Below are 21,400 nucleotides of genomic sequence, written 5' to 3'. Positions count from 1 at the left end.
CCAAGTACAACTTGAATAATGTCAAGTGTGTGAGAGCCCCTGCACAATACTTCTTAGAGAGCTTTTGCTCCAAGGACTTGACGTTTTTCCTATGGGCCTTAATTATTTCCATATTCCAATATGTGTTATTTAGGATAATACTGGAATTATCTTTTATTAGCTAGTTTTTCACTTAGCTCCTCAGGAACTCAGGCAGGAAATAAAAATATTTTCGTAAGATTCTTTGAGGGAATAAAATTAACATTTTTGAGAATTAAAATGTGATGACATATCTCTTAAGGATTGGAAGACTTTATTAAGATAGCAAAGTGTACTTTCCTGGGGATAATTTTTTTGAAGTTACTGGATATATGATACTAGAAAGAATAAAAGGAAATTTAATATTATGGAAGCTAGAAATAGCTCTTGAAATCTAATCTGTTTTAAAACACATAAAACATACTAATTCCCAGAGATTTCATACAACTTGCTTTACTTCCCAAGGCTATGAAGCCTGCTATGATGCTGACACAGAAAGGCTTTTCATCACAGATGTACCATGACAGGGTTTGTTGGGGCATCCCTCTGGCCTGCCTTCCCTAACCTGTATCAAGTTAGTTTAGTTTTACACTTTTCTTAGGTTGGGTTCCTGGGAGCACATGCTACAGATTCTAAAGCAAGTAAGGAAACTGTAAGGAACATTTCCGAGACCTGTCTAAAACTTTCTAAAATGACACATGCCTTGATAACAAATGCTATGAGTATCAAACAGAACAACTGGATTGGCTAGGCTCGTTTTAGGGCTAATATTTCCTCAGTACTAATCATCTTGAAGTATAATGAGGCCCATAAGGAAATTATGGTATTTTTTCCAAGCACTCAGATCTAGAAGAAAACAAAACTGTTGGAAATGTGTGGCCAGCCAAGTCTGAACAGAGCTGCTTTTATTACATGGGGAAATTCCTGGGAAGGGAAGAAAGTAGAACCAAGCGCTGTTAGTAGATCTTAAAAAAAGGATCCTTCTGTGCTGTGTTCTTCCTGCTTCTCTCTGTTGTGGTAATACTAAAGCCTTGTTGACACATGGCACACATCCATTTTTGTCATTTGAGGGATGAGGGCATAAGATCTGTTGGGCGATTGGCATCTAGTCTCTTAGAGCTGTTGGTGTGATGTGTGATGCTCAGCCTGCAAAGAGAACAATGACCTGTCCGTTAACGTCTCCCAGTCTAGTCAAGAGTGGACAGAGAAATATTTGCTACGTAGTAAACTAATCATATTGAGAACAAAGAAAGGAGCAATAATTCTGCCATTTGGTTTGCTTTTTTTTTTTTTTTCCTTTTTATCGGTACCGGGGATCGAACTCATGACTGCCTGCTTGCAAGGCAGGTGCTTATGCCACTGAGCTAAACCTCCAGTCCCAATTCTGCCATTTGGGGCAGATGTCATTCCAGAACTGTGACATTTGAATTGGACTTGAAGATGACCAGCTTGGACTTGAAGGATGACAGGCAGAAATATATGTGAGTAGAGGTGATGAGGCACGAAAGTGTGATCAAGAGGAAGCAGTGAATGGTTTGGGGTGACTGGGAAGGCAGGAGAGATCAACTTGTAATGTTTGGAGGGCCTTTTCTGTATGCTTTCACTGTCTCTCTCATATAAATGTTAAAAAAATATGTACCATTTTTGACCAAACCACTTCTTTTGGCTCATATCCAAGTCCCAACCAGACATCTTGCTATTGTAGAGATAATTTAGGTGAATATTGATAAGTAGAATCAGAGAACCTGAATTTTTTTTTTCAGAGTCCTAAAAGTTTACATTGTGGAAATCAGTGTGGAGATTCCTAAAAAAACTAAGATTAGAGGTCTCATTCAATCCAGCTATGCCCCTTCCAGGTATTTTCCCAGAAGAATTGATAACATCATGCTATAGTGATATATGTGCACCCACGTTTATAGCAGCACAACTTATAATAGCTAAATGTTAGAAACCACCAAAATGCCATTAACTGCAGAATGAGTAAAAAAGATGTGGTCTTTTTATACAATGAAGTATTAGTTCATTGTATAAAAACAAAGAATAAACTTGAGGCTTTTATAGGTAAATGGACACAACTTGAGACCATACTCACTTACAAATACTGTATTGTCTCCCTAGTATTAAAAAAATCTGGAAGAGTAATCAAATCCCAAATGCACAATACATATTGTGAAAATGAAAAGGAAAGAAAGTGCTTAAAGGGAAAGAACAACTGGGATAGGAGACTAGAGAAAAGGGAGAAGGGAAAATTTGTATGTGTATGGATATACATATGTATATACACACAAGATAGGTAACTGTACTACTAATCTCTGTAAGTTCATCAAAAAGAAGATTTTGTGCTTTCATTGTTTGTTTGATCATTTTTATGCCTAAATCTTATAATCTGAACAACTACTTCTAAGATAGTGATATGTAATATATTAACTAGTTTTAATTTCCTATTGTTTAAAAATTCTGTATAATTTCTATCTTTTGTTTTGTGTTGGTTTAAAAAAAAAAAACAGGTCCTAACGGTTTAGCCTGTTGGTAATGACAACAACATTTTGTACCAAATAGTTGATTAGTGATGCAGTATGGCCTGCGAATGCATTGCCAAAGGGGAAACTGATATGCTTTTTGCAGATGGTCAATATTATACATAAAATGTATTACTTATCATCCACGTATCATGTATTTCCTGTTCTTCCAGCAAGCACCAAGTGTTCTCTATGTCTGGAAGTATTTAGCTATATTTAATAGTATAAAAATTGATTGTTCTTATATATTTTTTTCTAATTCTTTCTCCTCTCTGCAGTAATTGTCCCACAGCATTAGTGCTGGTGCCTTTTAGCCATCCTTGAGGGGCACACCTGCTCTTAGAATCTTTTGTACATTGGGAAAGGGAACAAAGTAATGTTAGTGTCAGGTTTCCCCCTAATTACATTATACAGCTAAAACCCTTCATTGTCTTTGCCTTTGTTTCTAATGGAATAGCTACTTTGGCATAGGGGAGAAAGCTCAACATGGTGTCCAAGTCCTGGGGCCATTGCTCAGAAACAGCTGAATATGACCCCCAAATCCTTCTCTAGGAACCCTGATGTAGGCAGTTCACTTAGAGTCTCACCAAATCTGGGTTTACTGAGCTCTTGCTACTTAAATTCAAGACTGCACATAAGAACTGGAGATGACACTAGGTAGTGCTGACATGAGACCCAGGCTTCCATTCCCTGTACTGCAAAAAGATAAAATAAAACAATAAACTGCACACAAGATTTTTTTGTTCCTGAGTTTTCATAGAGATTCTCCAAATGGTTTTTCTAAAAAAAACTCTTCAAAGCAGTCCTCTTATTTCTTAGGCTGACCAGTATACTCAGTTTCTTCTCCCTTAGGAATCTCTACTTCCTCTTTCGTCATTGTAGACTATTTTCTTTTCCCGTGGAATTCCCCATTCCTTTGTAGACTCACTTTTGTTCTGTCTTTTGAAATTACAACCAGGCTTCCAGGATGTGCTTCTCTAACGAATTCATGGCATAAGATAGACTTAAAAATACTTGACACCAGGGCTGGAAGGTAGGTCAGTGGTAGAATGCTTGGCTAATGTTGAAGACTCTGAGTTTGATCCCTAGCACTGCAAAAAGTCAGAAATTCTGACACCAAAAAAAGAAACGCGAGCTATTTGGAGTCTAGTTTAGCAAACTGGTCACTGACTGTTATGTATCTTTGGGTGAATCACTATCCCATAGCAAATGATATAAGAATGAGCAATTCTAATAAAGCTGTTCCAGCAGCCAGATGAAAATAGTTCCTTTTCTATATCCTTTGCCAATCATTCTCCCTAGTACAAGAGTGATTCCCAAGTAAATAGGGTATTATTTAGTCTTTCATTTACTATCAATATTCAGCATGCCTTCACTGTATACTGGCATGCTTCTCCATGTACCAGGTCATGGCCTCTGAATTTGAGGAGACTTCCCTTACTTGTTTTTGTCTTGTAACTACTCTCATCATCAGCCTAAATCTTGACTTGACTTGACCCTTCCCATGTGGTTTCATCCATTATCAGTACCATCATGGTCTCATGACCACAGTATTATCATTTTTCCCATATCATGCCTGTAGAAAGCTGCCAGTGAAGATTGAAGGATGTAGAAAGCCAGTTTGGAGAATGAAGGAACATATTCTGTTCAGTTGAGCAAAAAAATTAAATGAGAACATATTGGTGTTCAACAGAAAGCAAGAAGTATAGTGGTTGTTTTTAACACATATGGACCACTTGTGGAAAAAAAAGTTGGCTTCTGTTGATTTTTATGCCTGTCACTGAATTTTAAACTTGTGAAGTGTAATCAGCATGAGTATCTTAAGGTTCATTATGTAGGAATCAAGATTTCTGTTAGTACTCAAATTATTTTACCAAAACAAACAAACAAACAAAACTTTGTGCACACAACTTTTCTCCAAGGCCAATCAAGATGATTTTCATTGAAACATATTTTCATATGTAGTTACCCAAGAGGTAAGTAGTCTATAGTTTGATTACCCCATCCCAGGACTTGCCACACTGTATATAACTTCTATCTTTTAGAAGATATTTCAGAATCATGGAACCTTTCATCGGACGACAAAGTATGCTGAACTTTGCTAAGCCATTCTTTCCAAAAGGTGTTACTGTAAGTGGTCTTCTTCTGCTTTTATGAACTTAACTTATTTTTGATCAAACATCATTAAACAAGATTAATTTTCATTGCAGGACTATTCTGAGGCTTCAGTGTTAATAGTGTGCCAGGGCCCTTCAAGGGTTGGGTTCAGAATTTACTATTTGTTTTAGGATTCTTTTGGTCTCAGAGGGTCTGTGACTGTGTCCTAAAACTCATGTACTTTTGACACAGATAAGGGGCTTCTTTACAGTCAATGGTTACAAATTCTTTTTAGCTCTTCCCATCAAGGATTGGGGTCTTATTTACCCATCACCTGAGTCTGAGTTGGCCTTGTGACTTAGTTTTACCAATAGGTGTGACTGAAGTGTGGTGTAAGTTACAGAACATCAGACTCAAGGAGATCAGGCAGCTTCCGTTTTGATTCTCTTGAATCATGGCTGAAGACCTCCAAGGAAGGAAATCAGTCTGATGTGCAGGAGGCCAGCAGAACCTGTCCACCAGCAGCAGTCACTGCCAAACGTGCATATGGAACCCTCATGAGCTGGTGAACACAGGCATGTGCAAGCCCAGGTGACACCAACCAAGGAGCTGCCCAGCCAACCCAGGGATTGTTGCTGTCTGAAGCACTTCATTGCACCTCAGAGATTAATAGCTGCACCAGCTAAAGCACTAGCACCCAACAACTCTGAAGCTACACAGAAAAACGTATTCTCTAAAATCTAATTTGATAATTTTTAGGAGGGTTTTCTTGTTTAATTCTTAGACAGGAGTTTTCTGGAAAGTAGAAAGGGAATAGTTAAGATCATAATGTGTTGGTATGTGCTGAGCAACACCAGAAGATACCAGTTTACCTTAGTGTGAATGACCTGCAGGGTGGAACTTGTGCTGTCTCAGAAGGTTAGAGGGAATGATGGAGAAGGCCTGACTTTTCTACCTAGTCTCAGAGATGTCTTCCCAAAGACTGACAGCTACCTGTGAGGTCACTTAGGGCTTATTCTTACAGCTTAACTAGTAGGTTTAAGCAGACATACCTTCAGATATAGCCCATCTGCTCTGCTTACTGACCAGCCATGAATGTGAGACATTTCCAGTGTTCCAGGTTTAATTATTTGGGTTCTCAGGAGCAAACCTGATTAGCAGATGTTATAGGGGTCCTGTTCTCAGCAGGTGAGATATAGAGGTGTGAGAGGGCATAGGCAGGTACCTGACTAGTGAATACCTGCAGTGGAGCTGTAGATCCATACACAAGACCCCTGCTGTTCTTGTAACATCCCAAGGCCACATGGAGCCTTTGACATGAAGTTCAGGCTGCAGTTGGGAGGCCTTTGCTATAATTACATCCAGGCCTTTCTTTCGGACTGGAGGGTCATGGTAGCCAGTCTCCTCACTGCTGGCCATAGTGAGTTGGAAGAAGCAGGAGATCCAGGAATCATAGGAGCTGGATCTGGGAAAGACTCACTTGGTGCTGAAGCGTCTTCTTCCATCAGGAATACACTGTTCCCCCCAGGATACTCTGCAGCACTTTGTTATCTGTTTCGGAATGACTCAAGCTGGGAGTCTTCCAGCCCTTCCCTAGGGACTTTGCGTGGCCTTTTCTGAGGAGGAAATACTTTCCTCTCATTGGTTGGAATTTTTGTTATTTGGCTGTAGCCCCATCACTCCTGGCTGGTCTCCCTCAGACCACCCTGAACAAGTCCCCCCTCTATTTCTTGGATTCCCACACTTAAATCTATGTCATGCTTCTGCTGAGCAGCAATTAAACTGAGTAGGTGGAGCCTTCTTCCTAGTGTCTGCTTTCTAAAGCAATGACTTTTCCCAGCTGCTTCATTATTCTGATTCTCTGCTTGGAATTTTTCTCTAGTTCTCTTCTCCCTGTTACATTTCATTGTGTGGAAACTTCTGGTATATTGCAAACATCATATTGAATATTTATCCCATCATGATGTGGATGACATTTTTATTGAAAACTCTTTGGAATATTTATGTTTTGGACCAGCCTTTGCTTACATGTCGTTGCTTGGTAGGCACAAAGAGCTTTCAATAGATGATGACTCCTCCATAAGTTGATAATAATGACATCATGCATCAGTTCTACTCATTGACACAGCTGTATAAACACTGCAGTTCTATGACATTTGGGCGGGAGCAGTTGATGTCACTCAGTGAATAATTAATAAAAGGTAGAAAGTAAGGGTCTGTGCATCTGCATAGTTTGTAGCCTTTTACAACAGTCTAGGGTGTTTATGAAGCAGGAGGCTGTGATTTGTGGGTCTGCAACTTTGTCACTGATGAAGTAAGGAGATGATAAGCTTGAAGTTGCCATTAAGCCTCTTCCAGTGTATGCCACAAGACTGAAGTTGGAAGCAGGGTTTAAATTCCTGTTTTTCTAAGCATGTCCTGTAGCATTCGGTTCCTAGGTGTAAAAGGGGCTACATGTGAGTCACAGTTGAAAGAGGGGAGCTTCTTACCCTGTCTTTTTAAGTCATGTTGCTCTGCTTTTATCTGTTTCATATACAGAACTGGGTTGCTTGTCAGATTCTGTTTGATAAAAGGTATTCAGTGTTCAGAGTTTGCAAACTGCAGGTTCTGAGGACTGACTTCTAGTAAAAAGAAACAGAGAAAAACCTCTTCATCCCAGCAACTAATGATTGTTTCTGGGATCCACATAGATCAATCCATAGATGTCTGAAAACAGCAAAAAGCAAAGAACTAAACGAATAGATATTTCTGTGTGTAATTACAGTGTTAGGAAAGTCTTAGTCAATATAAACAGGACATGCAAATTGAGACAGTTAAGTGACAAGGGAAACAAGACGCCAGTTCTGGTCATAGTACAGGTGAGTCTGCCAAATGTTGTCCTCTTAAGTAAGTACTAGCATGCACTCCAGTTGAGATTAGTGTGAATTGTGTGATAAAAACTACAATTTATGGAAAGCTTTCCATGTGCTGGGCACCATATGTAGGGTACAGCATCATTCTAGGAAACAGAGGTATCCCCACGTCACACATGGGGAAACAGTGATTTGTCCAGTTCACATAGTTTATAAGGTTATGCAGTAGAGCATGTATTCCTTTGGCTAAATTTGATGTCCATAAATGCTCTGCTGCTATCACTCATTGCTGTTAATCCCTTTATATTCTCTCTCTCTCCTTCCCTCTCCCTCTCTCTCCTTCTGTCTCCCTCCTTCTTTCTCCCTCCCTCTCTTTCTCTCTCCCTTTCCCCCTTGCTGCCTTCTCTCTCTCTCTCTCTCTCTCTCTCTCTCTCTCTCTCTCTCTCTCTTCCCTCCCTCCCTCTCTCCCTTCCCTCCCTCTCTCTCTCTCCTCTAATGGTTTCACTAAGTGTAGCCCCTGAGGGTCACAGGTTTGAAAAACTATCTTGCCACAGTTAGAGATTAATGATCAGTTCATTGAAAGACAATGCTGTTGCTTTTCATTTGAAAAACTGAAACATAGTATTGCATATAAATGGTACTCATTGGTACAAAAAAGAATACAAGAAAGGGAGCCAGTGGTGTAACTTTGGCAATGTGTTCTAATGCCAAATTGACATATGCTGCTTTGAAATCATGAATGACTCAAGATGTATAGATGTTAGAACTCACTAGAACAGGTGACGTTGCCTAGATAGATGAGAGTTATGTTTTGTGTCCGAATGTGCTCCCAAAGCCTCATGCATACCTCCATGACTGCATGAGGCTTTGGGAGCACATTCGGACACAAAACATAACCCTCATTTGTGACTGATTCATGGTCCAATGCTGGGATTATGGGTGTGAGTGCTGCATCCACCCTAGAGAGAGTGGCCTACACACAATATAAGGACCAAAAGTCTTCTGTGTTGCTCCTCCCTTTTTGCTCTTGCTGCTTTGCCTGTTTCCCAGTACCGTGAATTGTTCCTCTGCCCCCTGCTACACTGCCTTGGAGCCAGCTGAGTATGGGCTGAAACCTCCACAAACCATGAGCTAAATCTTTCCTTCTTTAATTTTAGGCATTGAGTATTTTGTCTCAGCAATGAGAGAAAAATAACTAACATTAGTGAGAGTAGTCCATGTGTGGGTTTTAAGTTTTTAAATCTTGGGTATCTTTCTCAGATCTTAGCTTCTCCAATTATCTTCTGCATTGTTGCTTCATTAAAGGCCTGTAAGAAAGGATGGGTCTATTTGAGAGTCTACCTTGACTGATTTCTTGCCCTTCCAAATGTGCATGTATCTATTCTTGCCAGTAACTAGATGGTTCAAATGAGTATGCTGAAATTCTTGGTCAGTTGCCTCTGTTGGATCAAAGGACATCTGCTAAGGAGTGAATTGAGGTGTCCAGGTTTGTTTTTGTAGGTGCATTTGGAATAGCCGTGGCTATTTGAGAAACTTCACAGCACTTCCAGGGTGCCCACACGATCTGCCTCCACACATTGTGCCAAGTCTTTCAATGAAAAGAAAGCTTGCAGTGAGTTCCTCTCAGGAGCAAGTGAGGCTTTCTCGGGGAAATGTAAGGTGGGGTGGATGGTTGAGAAGTGTTCAGTAATCTCTTTTAAGCCACAGGGGGCCCATTTGCCTTGTACAAATTCATAAACAGTACCCTGGTAGCTGAAAAATGCTCATGTTCTTTCCCAAGTGCCTATCTCACCTTCTGAAAGTGACATTTTGTTGAAGGGTTGACCATACCAGATCTTTATGGAGAAACACATGCACAGGAAGTCACACTCTGTATCCTGCAGCAAATGCTGAGAACGTTGCTGAGCCAAGGGCCTTAGGTGTTCCTCCTGAAGGGGAGTGTGTTGGCTAAGGAATCGGGTGGGAAAGTTGCTAACACCTATGTAAGTTCTCATGGATGAGTCTGAGCTGGAGAATGGCTGTGTGTATGACGTGCCTTGAAACAAGTAACTTATTAGTGCTTTCCAAAACATCTGTCTCCAAGAGGCAGTTGAAATTCATGCAAGGTAGTGTTTCCATTCATTGTTCATGAGAAAGGAGAGTGAGTGGGAATGAGTGTTACACAGAACTGGAGGAAATGAGTCCACTCCCGCTTGGGATTATAATGCAGATGAATTCCATATTTTGGTTAGGGAATGTTTTCTTTGAAAAGGCAAGAAAGAAAATCTTAGCTGCTGACCTAGTTACTGGAAAGCAGAGTGAAATATGTTACGTGTCTACTGAAATGGCCACTTCAGTTAGTTGTTTTTGTTTGTGTATGTGTGTGTGTGCGTGTGCGCGTGCACACACACAGGCATATGTGTATGCACATGTAACAAGATGGGCTAGAATTTGCTGGCACTTTTCTGCCTTTGGCTTGATTTGCCTGCCAAGATGTCCAGACCATGCTGAAAGGCTGCTTTAGAACTGCTGTGGTCAGCAGAGCTGTGAATTCTTCACTGAATCAGCTCAGATCTATCACTTGAGAATTCAAATAAATACTATGTTTATCCTATTAACAAAAAACTTCAGTAGAGGTTTGTCTGAGTAAATTTTCACTATACAGTGGGTAGTTCTATAAGAAGCAGATGTCAGTTTAGGTTAGAGATTTTTATATGTCCACTACTGTCTCCTACTGTGTAAATCCAGAAGTAGTAAGGCTTATTTGTTTTTGTGCATTGTATTCAATATATGGAACCTGTGATGATTCAGAACTAAGGATCTGAGCTCTTTTACTTTCTGAAGTGTCATTTGGCTACAAACCAGCTATGTGTGGCAGATGCTATGCAAGGATCTAGTGTTGGGTAGGGAGACATACTCCACCTTATCTTCACAGAGTTTGCTGTCCACAATAGCCACATGTTGAAGCTCCTATAGCTTTGGGCTTAAAGTAAATTCATGATGCCTGGGAGCTGCTAAAGTAGGAAGCTCCCTTCTCACAGGTCAGGCCTTCTCATTTCTGTGACTGTGCCAGTTGTAGTTGGTGATTGTGCTTGGTGCCTCTCACACAAGCCAGGGAGGAGAGTGCTTGCTCTTCTGCCTTCCCACCTGGCACATGTGCCCCTGGAAGAGGATCAACCTCCAGCTTTTTAGACCCCTAAGTCCTTGCCTGGAATTGTGGGATTCAATCAAAGGTTCACACAGACTCCATAGCCCCTTTCCAAGCCACTTACCCTACCTTAGTTCATATGCAGCAATGATACTATGTCTTCCCTGATATTTTGTCCTGACTGTCGTGGTGTACAAGTCTCCCATCACCCTGAGTCCTCTAGGTGTGTGTACTGAAGATGACCTGACTAGGGAAGGAAAGCATTTATCAGCCTGTGGGCCTTCCTGTTCTAAGATTACTGGAACCATGCCCCAAGGACAGTCTTATCCACACTCTACCTCTGTGCTCTGCCCTCTAAGAGAGACAGCCTAGGAAGGGTGAGCAGACAGAGAGCACCCATGCAGGGTGACATGCATACCCTCTGTGGGCATGGCAGGCCTAGGGAGGTGCCCTACGGAGTGTTATCCAGGTGGGAGCCCCTATGGTGGTACAGTGCAGAGTGCTCATGGCAGTGCAGTGGCACAGATAAAAGACTACGGCAGGGGAGCAGTAGTTCAAAAGGAAAGCTTCCATGGGAGAAGCCTAGAGCTTGAAAGGCAAGTATAAGGCAGATCTGTGGAGATGAAGAGTGAAGAAGAGCATGCTGCAGTGTGGGATGAGCTCAACAGGAGCTGCATTCGGCTTGCAGGAGCTGCCCTGAGGCCAGCACCTCCTACAATACAAACAGCAACCATGGCTGAGAGGAGCCTACCAGGGGATCCCTGGAAGCCCTGAGAAGTGAATCCCAAGCATCTTTTGCTAGGATACTAGGCAGAGGGACAAGGACATGGATGTGGCAGCCCTCTGAGTGGAGTGTATGACTGTGCTCCTGACAAGGCGTGGCCTATTTCCCACTCAGAAGGCCCTAGAGCAAACAGCAGACCCTGAGGTAGTATGGTGCATGGTACAGGGTGCTGCCTTTCCTTCCTCAGGCAAATCAGAACCATCCTATAATGCTGGAGAATTTATTTTTGAAAGATGTGGAAGTAGTTGGACAAAAACTTAACAGTAGTGTTTTAAAATGAACTTAAAGGTCATAGATATTAAATTTCTGACTTCCTTCTGCTTTAAAGCAGACCCTTGTAGTAATTCAAATTCAAAGGATTGAAATGTTTTTTATACTTGAGAGGATTTTTTTTTTTTTTTTATGCCTAACCATTCTGGTCTACTCTCTGCCATTTGTGGGCCCGGTGAGTGCAGGGTATTGACTATCTTCCTTTAAGTAGGCACATAGGTGCTTATGGCCACCATAGTTTTGCCATGCAAGTCTGAACTGAGAGTCGTTTTGTGTGGGTTTGCAGCACAGTCTTTTATGGTTTTATTTTTTATGTTTTCCTTCTTTAGCATTACTGGATCTGCTGTCACAGGAAGGTTTGAGACCTGTTTTAGTAACTGGTTATTGGTTGTCAGGCTGGTTACATATCTCACTTGCTACAAGAGTGAGTAAGAGGGACCTTACTTCTTTGACTGGCGTAGCCAAGAGCCTTGGACAGAAGTGATGGGCCAAGTTATCCACACTATTGTTAGCCACACTATTGTTTACTATGATGTGGCTCTACACTGGAAACAGGGCCTTGGTAGCTTCCTTCACTGACTCCCATGTCCCAAGGCCACTCAGGAGTGGATGAGAAATTTCAGAAGTGCTTTGTAAGCCTTGGGGCCTTGGGGTGTGTTCATATTTTATTACCAGTGAACACTTGAGAGATGTTCTCTTTGTTCATTCCCTGAATCCCAGGTGCCTGAGACCCTCTCTACTCAGAGGCCTTGCTGGTTGAGAATCTGCCCTGGCAGTATGTTTACCTACAGGTAGGGCCAAAGGAATCTGACAGATATTTGGGGTGTTGGAGCTAACCACTCCTGGGCAGTATGTTAAACAGTTAATTAAGGGATGCACTTCCTGTAAGTGGGAAGTAAGGAGTTTTCTGTCCCTTTGTTTTTAAGTGCTATACTGATGTCATTTTCTACAGTGGAGACCACAGTCTCTGCCCAAACCCCCAGTTCTCTTGACAATGCTAGATGTCACGTTGAACCATCATGGGCACAGAAGCATCACTGATACTGGGGTTTCCTTGTTGCTAAAGGTCAAGTATGTTAGATGAAATCCTTCATGTCCCCTTAGCAAGGGAAGGGCTGCCAAACAGGTTGGTGTGGTTTGCATAGATGGACACATGACTCCCAGTCAGCCCTCAAGAGCTTCTTTAGTAAGGCTGTGTCTGCCTCTGTGGAAATGGAGCTGTTGACCAGGATCACAGTTGATACCATGAATTGTATAGCTAGCTGTGTTTTATTTTTAAAATTTACTTAATTGTACCTGTACATGGAGTGTCATAATTTATATATTTCAATGAAGAATGATCAAACCATGGTGCTTAGCATATCTCCTTAAATATGTATCATTTATTTACGTTGGAAACCTTGAACTCCTCTCTTTACACATAATATATATATATAATTACATAATAAATTGTAAGATGTCATTACCCTACTGTGCTGTGGGACGACAAGGCTTATTTCTCCTGTTTTTGCTTTAACTTCCCATTTGTGGGCAAAGCTGGTAACAGAAAGGCAGCACTAGCAGGATGATTGAATAGATGCCACAGACCACAGGTGAACAGAACTGTCCCAAACACCTCTACTACCACTCAGCTCAGAGACACTAAAGATGACCTTTGCAGTTCATCTTCCAAACAGTTCCTGCTGGTGGCCACTGGGCCCTCTGCATTCTAAAGATTGCAAACGTAAGCCTGTTGATGGTTCCTGAAAAGGACAGCTGAGGCCAGATCTGTGGCCTGTTGAGATCAGTGACACATTTCAGATCTTCAAGGAGGAACTTGCTTGGAAACCATTGTTTTGGAAAGACATGTCCTGTTTCTTCTGTCAGTTTTGCAGCATTGGCAGATAAAATGCTGCTGCCTAAAGATCATCTCTAGTCTCTTTTTAAGGAAACAAACAGTGACCCAATTCAGTCCCTTTTCATTTGTTACACAGTGCATGGCTCAAATGTACCCAAGATGATTAGAAGAGTTCCATTGCATAGTTTAGTCAACATAGAACATGTCTCTTAGCATGCAGGGAATGGAGAACAATAGGCATGGTATAGCCATGGTTTTGTGTTTGTTATATTGCTCAGCACTTCGGTGGTATAAAATAAATTCAATCAAGTAGGGTTTGTTTTATCTGAAAGAAGGAAATTGCTTTAGAGAGTGTTTTATACACATTATGCATTTTAAAAACCATTTATAACATACTGTGCTATGTAACCCACTTAGAGTTTTTCTGCAAAGTCACACAGCCTTTGTGAAATACTGAGAGAATATTAAATGCTAAATTGTGTAGTCCTGACCAAGTATACTTTGCAATCAGAGAAGGAAGAAATTTGTGTGGGCTGAAATTGAATTAAAAAGTGTATCTTAACTATCTTTGAAACAAGACAACTGAAAGTGCTAACTTCTTAATAATACACAGAGTGTGACTGGTTCTCGTACAAGTTGTATGTGGCTGTAAGGAAAATGCCAAGCATGGCTGTAGCAGCTGTGTGGGGCTTTAGGATTTATTCCACCAGCCCACAGCCTCAGATGTTATGTGGGGAGCCTGGCCAGAGACCCAGGCTGACTACAGGACCTCATTCCCTGCCCTAGGTGATGGCCTGGAATGTTGGATGGTTCTCAGTTTCAGTGGAGATGAGAGTATAGTGAAAGGTGATAGAAAAGATTATCTGTTGACAAATACCTTTTGAGCACCAACTGTGTATAATAGCAAAACCACCTTTACTGAGCACCTCCTATGTGCTAGACACTGTGCTAAGCACTGTACTTTTATTTCTCATAATAACTCAGTGAAGTAGTAACTTAAGTGCTATTCCTGATTTCACAGATAAGGGAAAAGATGGGCATGAAGGGATACCTTACTTCATTTGTGCTGCTGTAAACACTGGGTAATTTATAAAGAACATGAATGGGTTTCCTACAGTTCTGGGGGCTGGGATATACAAAATCTAGATGCTAGCATTGGTGCTAGCAGGAGCTGCTGTCTATTCCCAGCTAGTGCCTTGATGGTGCATCCTTACTTGGAGGAAGGGGGAAGGGTAAAGCCCTTTATAAGAGTACTAATCTATCAATGAGGGGAGAGCCCAAGTGCTGTAGTCAGTGCCCAAAGGCCACACTACTTGATACTGCTGCACTGGGACTCAGTGTTAACATTAGTTTTGGCAAGGATACCATCATTTAAATTATAGCAAGAGTCTAAGCATGTGCCCTGGGTTCTCAGTCTGTCATGAATGGCAGAACTGGGAAATGCACATGGCTGGCTCATACTCAGAAGAACTTTGATATAGGACCACTGAGTGATAGAAAGAGTGCGTGGTGTGTGGCTGCATACCTTAGGGTGGGGCTGTGTGAAGAGGTGATGGCAGCTCCTCCTGTGGAGGGGTCCTGTGGGGAAGGAGAGCTATGCTAGGACAGGTATGGTTGCTGACCTCAGAGTTGTGAAAGCAACTTAGTAAGTGGAAGTAATATTGCACAGGCAATTGTTGATATGGGGGACAACTATACTGTAGTATAGTTACAAATTTAGATTGACAGTAAGAATGAGTAGAACTGGCTGTGTGAGGTAGTAGGGAGTAGTAGAAATGGAGGATAAATGAATGTGCCTGTGCCTCGTCTAAAATCAGTAACCACTGCTTAACTGTAGCATGTGGAAATGTAGGCCCAAGATTGTCAAGTGTGCTGGTATTTTTGCACCAGAAACTTGGGTTTTTACTTGGTTTCCAGTCTTTAAATCTTTGATACTAAATTTTTAAAAAATTAATGGGCCAATTATTGTATGTGAGCTTCCAGTTTGTAACCTCTAGAGAAGTTTAAATAGAAATGAACCTGTAGACATTGGAAACCCCCAAGAACTGACCAAGATAGCAGGTACATTTCACTCTGTGGATCCACATGAGGTGACAGTCACCTGGAGAGCTTGCGAAATGTGAATCCAATTGAGGAGTTCCAGGGTGGGCCTGATGATGATTGAGAAAGAGTCTAAGGCAGCACCTAGGCACAGCTGGGAAAGTTTTATGATGAATAAGTGCCAGCTGCTGTGGACAGAAGACTGGGAAATGGGCTCACATGTTACCATTGCTGTGGTAAATGCTGTGTTTTGGTCATTTTCAGGGTTCCCATACAGGGCAAAATTGGTGAGAAGCTTTTAAACTTTACATTATTTTTATACACACTCCTTCATGTTAACAACAACAAAAAATAGGCCTCGTCTCATCTCTCTGTCATCTAGGAAAGGGGGGATTAGACTATTATTAAGCATTCGACTTGGGTGGGATTCAAAGAGTTAACTGATTAGCTCTTGCTTCTCTCTGTTTCAGGGTGAAAAATATGTCTTGCATATGTTGGTGTTCTGTTAACTTCCATGTGGCCTTGGCATCCCTTCACCATGGGATATGTGAGGGAGGGAAGGGTGAGTGCTAAGGAAATTGCTTTGAGCAGAAATCATCTTGTTTCCATTCACTAAGAGCTGTTCTTGGAGCCCTTCTCTGAGTCCTCTGCCTATGTTCAATGCCCTTGGAATTGTATGCTAGGAAACAATATGATCTTTCTAACTGAGCAAGTGGGAGGAGAGGGCCTGTGAACTGGGATGGTTGGCAGTTGACACCTAAAAGTAGATCTTCTTTCCTTATGAATAAATATTTTGGAGAGCAAAAAGCTTTGCATATTTTTAACCATTCTGGACTAATTTTGCCTTGGAAAGTTAAAGGGTATGGGGCTCAGTGGGTCCAGGCACAGGTTGGAATGCCAGCTGGACTGAAGTTGCCATGGTGAATGCACTCCTTGGAGAATACTTCATTAATCTCCAGGAGCAGAGGCAATCTCAGATCCAGGGCCAAAGTGTATGGGTAAGTGACCTGTGGGAGGAGAACAGTTCTGAGCAGTGCTTCTTAATCTTGAGTGTGCCTATGATACGAAAAGCAGCTACTGAGTCCAGGGCTCTAGCCTGAGATCTGAGTTTCTGGAATTCCCAAAAAGTTTATGTGTGACATGAATGCTGCTGGCTTAGAGAGTGCATTTCAAGTTGCAAGGGCAAGAACATATCCATGATCATCGGGGCTGTGATGAAGGGCAAAGGCAAGTAGGTGAGGAAGCTAGCCCACTTCGTTCATATTAAATTTGGCCTAGCTGAAAGAAGACAAGTGTTTATTAGTTGTGTCTTGTTGTATTGCTATTCTGATGGTGTTTTCCCTGCATAACCATAGTGACATTTTCATATAATATCAAGATTACGGGCGTTGTATATTATTTTTTTGGTAAACTAACTATGGTTGGACAGAATCTGAACAATTTAGATATAATGACTAACTCAGGAAGACATAAGATAGTCCTGGGCTAGTTCTTGTACAACCAAGTTTCTCGCAACAATGAAGACTTTACCAGAATCATAAGGGTGAAATCATAGTTTAGATATTGAAGATGTGAAGCAAAAAAGTACTTTCATGAGGAGTAGGTAGTTGGCCCTTTGTAGAAGAAAACATATCCTGAGAAGCCAGGGCTCGCAGGTGTCTTGAGAAAAGTAGATTTAGGAAAGTAAAGGCCAGCACTAGTGCTGGTTCCATAAGCTCTTGAATTTTATTCAGAGGTAGGGAGCAGACTCCATTTTGCTGCCTCTTGCTGATGGGTTGTGTCCGCACAGCAGAGATGGAGGGTGTTTACAGTGCTATCTGCAGTGTGGCCTCCTCCACATGACCACATTGACTGCTGTGCTGTTTTCAGAGCTTCACATGGTCTCCTTGACTAAATGTGGATAGATGCTGTGACTCAGTGATCTTCATAGAGGAAGAAGGGGCCTACATTTCCACAGGCCTCCTGCATTCCTTTTGATTCCTGCATCTCTGGGAGAATGCCTAAGTCTCCCCAAGGGAAGACTCATTGGTTTGTTTATACAGCTCTGAGACTTGAAGGCGCTAGCTTGTGATTTTGTGTCTTGTGGGTTCATGTCTAGTTTATTGTCACGTGGAGCATGTGGTCAAGTCTGTGAAGGAGCCTGAAGGAGCCTGTAGCTTGCCTGCCCCAGGTGTGAGGTGCTGTCATAGTGGAGTCCAGTGGTCAGTAGTAACAACTTGTCAGCACTGGTGCTGTGGCGTTCCATAGTTTCGCCAGCCACAGCCTTGCAGGGAGAAAGGACATAGCCTCCCCCACTTACCACATAGGGGCCAAAGCCTAGAAAGTCAGTGAAGGGGCAGGGCTGGGAGGGAACTGTTTGCAGGATGGGTCTCCTTTCCCCTGGCTCCACCTGCTTTGTGTGGCTGTGGTGGGGAAGGGGATCCTAGGTCCTCCTTGCTCCTCTTTATCCCTCCTCCTTACAGTGGGCACTGAAGTTTGCTTTTCCTTTTTTTTTTTTTTTTTTTTTCTTTTTTACCGTTACCGTGGATCGAACTCATGACCGCCTGCTTGCAAGGCAGGTGCTTATGCCGCTGAGCTAAATCCCCAGCCCCTGCAGTTTGCTTTTCCTTTGCAGAGCACTGGCAGAGGATCAGCAGCTGCAGGGAGTGGGGAAAGAAGGGGCTCACATCAGAGCAGGTTTCTAGGGTTTCCTTTGTGTTCCCCCTGTAGCTAGTTGCTCAAGTGAGCTGGGTGGGAGTCCAGGTCCTCACCCGCCTTGCCTACAGGCTCAGGACTATCTTTGTGCCCTTCTTGCTAACCTTTCTCTCTTCCAGGAATCCCTCCATTGGGTCTGGCCTCTGGTGTGTACCAGGGTGTAGATGAAGCCTCATTTCTTTTATGTAAGATCTGGAGAATGTAAGTGGAGTAGGAGCAGTTCTGGGACACTATAAAATGTGCTTTTCCTATGACATTGATAGCTTTTCTTCCTACATTCCACAAACTTGTTCAACTTGTAACAAAATGCCATGAAACCTTTAAAGTTCTGCCATGGTCTTCAGCAGAGAGTGAAACACAGTGCTCTAAAGGGCTGCAAAGCATAGGTTAAAGCACTGTGGAATTTGGGCAGTGTTCTTCTCTAAGCCCTGCCTGTCCTCACCTCTGCTCCTGAGTACAGCTTGACAGGAATCGGGAGTGTGGATAGAGCAGATTGAGGTTCAGTGAGAGGTAGTTTGTAGCATCATTTGCTTCTAATGACGAAGCACAGCCTGTTTGGGTGGAGGAGGCCCTGGCCTTTAAAAGGCAGCCTGGAATCCAAAGCCATTGCTTCCCCCTGAGCATTGAGAGCCATGCCAGTAATGTGGGACGTAGGGACAACGGACCCAACATCTGGAGCTCTGCATTTCTCTTCTGGTTCTGTCTTGAATCAGAGAATGGTCAGAAGAAGCAAACAGCACTAAGCAATGATGGGGTGAGTCAGTACCAGAAAAGGGTGAGAAGCTAGGATTTGGAATCACAGACTCATTAGTTGCATCTGTTAGGGCCCTCAACAGCTCATTTTCTGATGTATATCCTCATTGTGGAGGATTCAGCTGAGGTCCTGAAGGAACAAAGCAGTCTACCCAGGGACACAGAGCTAAAAGAGAAGCAGCTTCCTGGGCCTCAAATCAGGTTCTTTCTCCTCCCCGCCATGGTGACTGCTAAGACCTCTACCTCTATCTGGGGAGTTCCTGGTGGGTCCTAGCCCAGGGAGGCCACCTCTTCTGTCCTCTCAGCCTTTGGCCCCTGAGAGCGCCCTCCACTTTCCTCCTGGGTAAGTCTCCAGGGTATTGTGAAGCCAGGTCTCTGGTCCACAGAGAGCCCCAGCTCATACAATTCTGAGGCAAGGATCTGCTGCAGTGTTTCTATCTACCAGCATCCCTCATCCTATCATTGGCCTGGCTGTGCTGTTCATCTTCTTCCTGCTGGGGCTCCAGTGGAGCCTGTTCATCCAAGTGATCCAGGAAGGCCATGGGGGCCCATAGCCAGAGCTACAGGTATCTCTGTATCTGTCAGGTACAGGGTCTCTGCTCATTTGCTGTACTAATAGCCTCTCTTGCATCTTCTTTCTTTCTTAAAATATTGGCTTAAAATCTTGGCTAGGGCCTACAGGACTGAAGGAAAGGTTTAAAGATCTTTTAATAAAACAGCTTTGGTTCTGGAATGAAAAGAACCAATTTCAGGTGTTGATAAATGCTTGACAGACAGAGTTCTTTTGTTATCTTGAGGGCTGACCTGAAGATCAGGATTTTGCCAGATGGTTTATAACTTAACCCACGCAAGCAGGGAAAGATATAAATGATGCTTACTTTACTTTTCTCCTGCTATTAAAAAAAGGGCTTTGCCCTTGAAACAGGAACCTGTAGTTTAATCTCTGAAGTCTTTCCAGTCACTGAGGGCTTTCCCCCACTGCCTTTGTTCGGAGAGAATGGGAGGCTCTGTTTTTACTTACCTGTTCCCAGACACCCTATGCCTCCTTCCCTTATTTTGTATCCCCTAATATCAACAGGATACCTATAAGCTAATGCTTGCTGTCATTCCTTATAATTTCTTTTTATATATATTTGTCACAAGTCTTGCAAAGAATTGTACCAGGCAACATTTTGTTCATATGGTTTGAATTACTCTCCTGCCAAACAGAACAAAGCTTCATTTGTTTAAAAGTATCTGCAGTTAATGCCTCATTTTCAGTACTCCCCAGTATGTCTTAATGCAGAGGTGTTCCTCTTTTGTGTGGGAGCAGTATCAGGAATGAGAGAATCTTGGTTTTTGAAAAAACAACACTGACCTACATTAAGTTAGTTTTTGCTCCAAATAACAGCTCCATTTCATTGAAGATGATGGTTGTATCATTATGGTTAGCATTTTTGTATGTATAGTATTTCAGCTAAGAACTATATTTATCAGTTATTTAGAGAAATAGATGTTTTACAAATGGGAAGGGGAGCAAGAGTTGGGGGGGAGTAAAAAAGAATTGCAGTGTGTTGTGTACATATACCAGCTCCCAACGATGGATATAATTATTATGTACTGAAAACATGTACTAGTAAAAATTTTAAAAATTCAAAAAAGAACTGCATTCATCAGTTATTCACTGAACCCAGTTGTAATGCTTTAAGTAGATTAAGAATCTTACTGTTTCGGGCTATAGGAAATTGCAATAGATGGACCAAGGTGTCAGCTTCACAGTGTTATCGGAGACCCCCACTCCTTCTCTCTTTCCTCCGTAGTTTCATTGTGGATTTTTAAATTAATTGCCAATTTTAAAGAATATTGCATTTTGAAATATGTACTAGATTAATGCATTTTTTTGTACCTCCTTAAATTTTGTGCCCCAGCCAAAGGCCAAGTGTTAGCCACAGGTTCTCTTGACAAGGAAGAATGGCTGGGTGAGTACCTAGCTGTCTGCCAACGGCATGTCACCCACTCCTTACCCAAGTCTTTATGCTTTGTCAGTTGTGGAATGAATAAACTTATAATTGAGGGGATACCATTCATAAGCCAGGAACTTAATGGCTTTAAAGCCAGGGCTTTATTCTCAGCACTTGATAACTGAGCAGAAACAACGTTGGTTCTTCCAGTGTACACGTGCAGTCCTGTGTTCACGTAGTAATCCCCCAGTCTAAAGAACCACAGGCTCAGCAGACCTTAGCAGATGCTGTTGATCTGTGAGTAAATAGTCTCACTGCATAATGGAACCTTACTGGGAAGGAAATAAACAAATACATCATGTTGTGTGGGTCTGAGGGCAGGGATGGAGTTCTTCTATACATGTCTTCCATTTATAGACAACCCTCTCAAAGTGAATGTTTGAGTTAACTCAACTTCTTGTGAACTTTT

At 42.2% G+C, this 21,400-nt stretch overlaps 1 protein-coding gene across 9 annotated transcripts in view; it reads left to right on the top strand.

Moving 5' to 3' along the window:
* Nucleotides 1-21,400, top strand: part of Lhfpl2 (LHFPL tetraspan subfamily member 2) — a 144,331-nt gene that overhangs the window by 86,965 nt on the left and 35,966 nt on the right. The window contains exon 1 of one of the 9 annotated variants that reach the window (XM_063258402.1): nt 15,728-15,831. The exons of 7 other annotated variants lie outside the window; for them this stretch is intronic. The gene's annotated coding sequence lies outside the window, so the exon portion shown is untranslated. Of the gene's footprint in view, nt 1-15,727; nt 15,832-18,074; nt 19,335-21,400 lie in introns of those variants that run through there. One more of the 9 variants, XM_063258400.1, reaches the window with a different exon arrangement.

This window comes from Cavia porcellus, unplaced genomic scaffold (assembly GCF_034190915.1).
Source record: "Cavia porcellus strain 051 isolate PalLab524CR breed Dunkin Hartley unplaced genomic scaffold, mCavPor4.1 scaffold_11, whole genome shotgun sequence".
NCBI lineage: Eukaryota > Metazoa > Chordata > Mammalia > Rodentia > Caviidae > Cavia > Cavia porcellus.
This window is presented reverse-complemented; position numbering and strand designations above follow the sequence as displayed.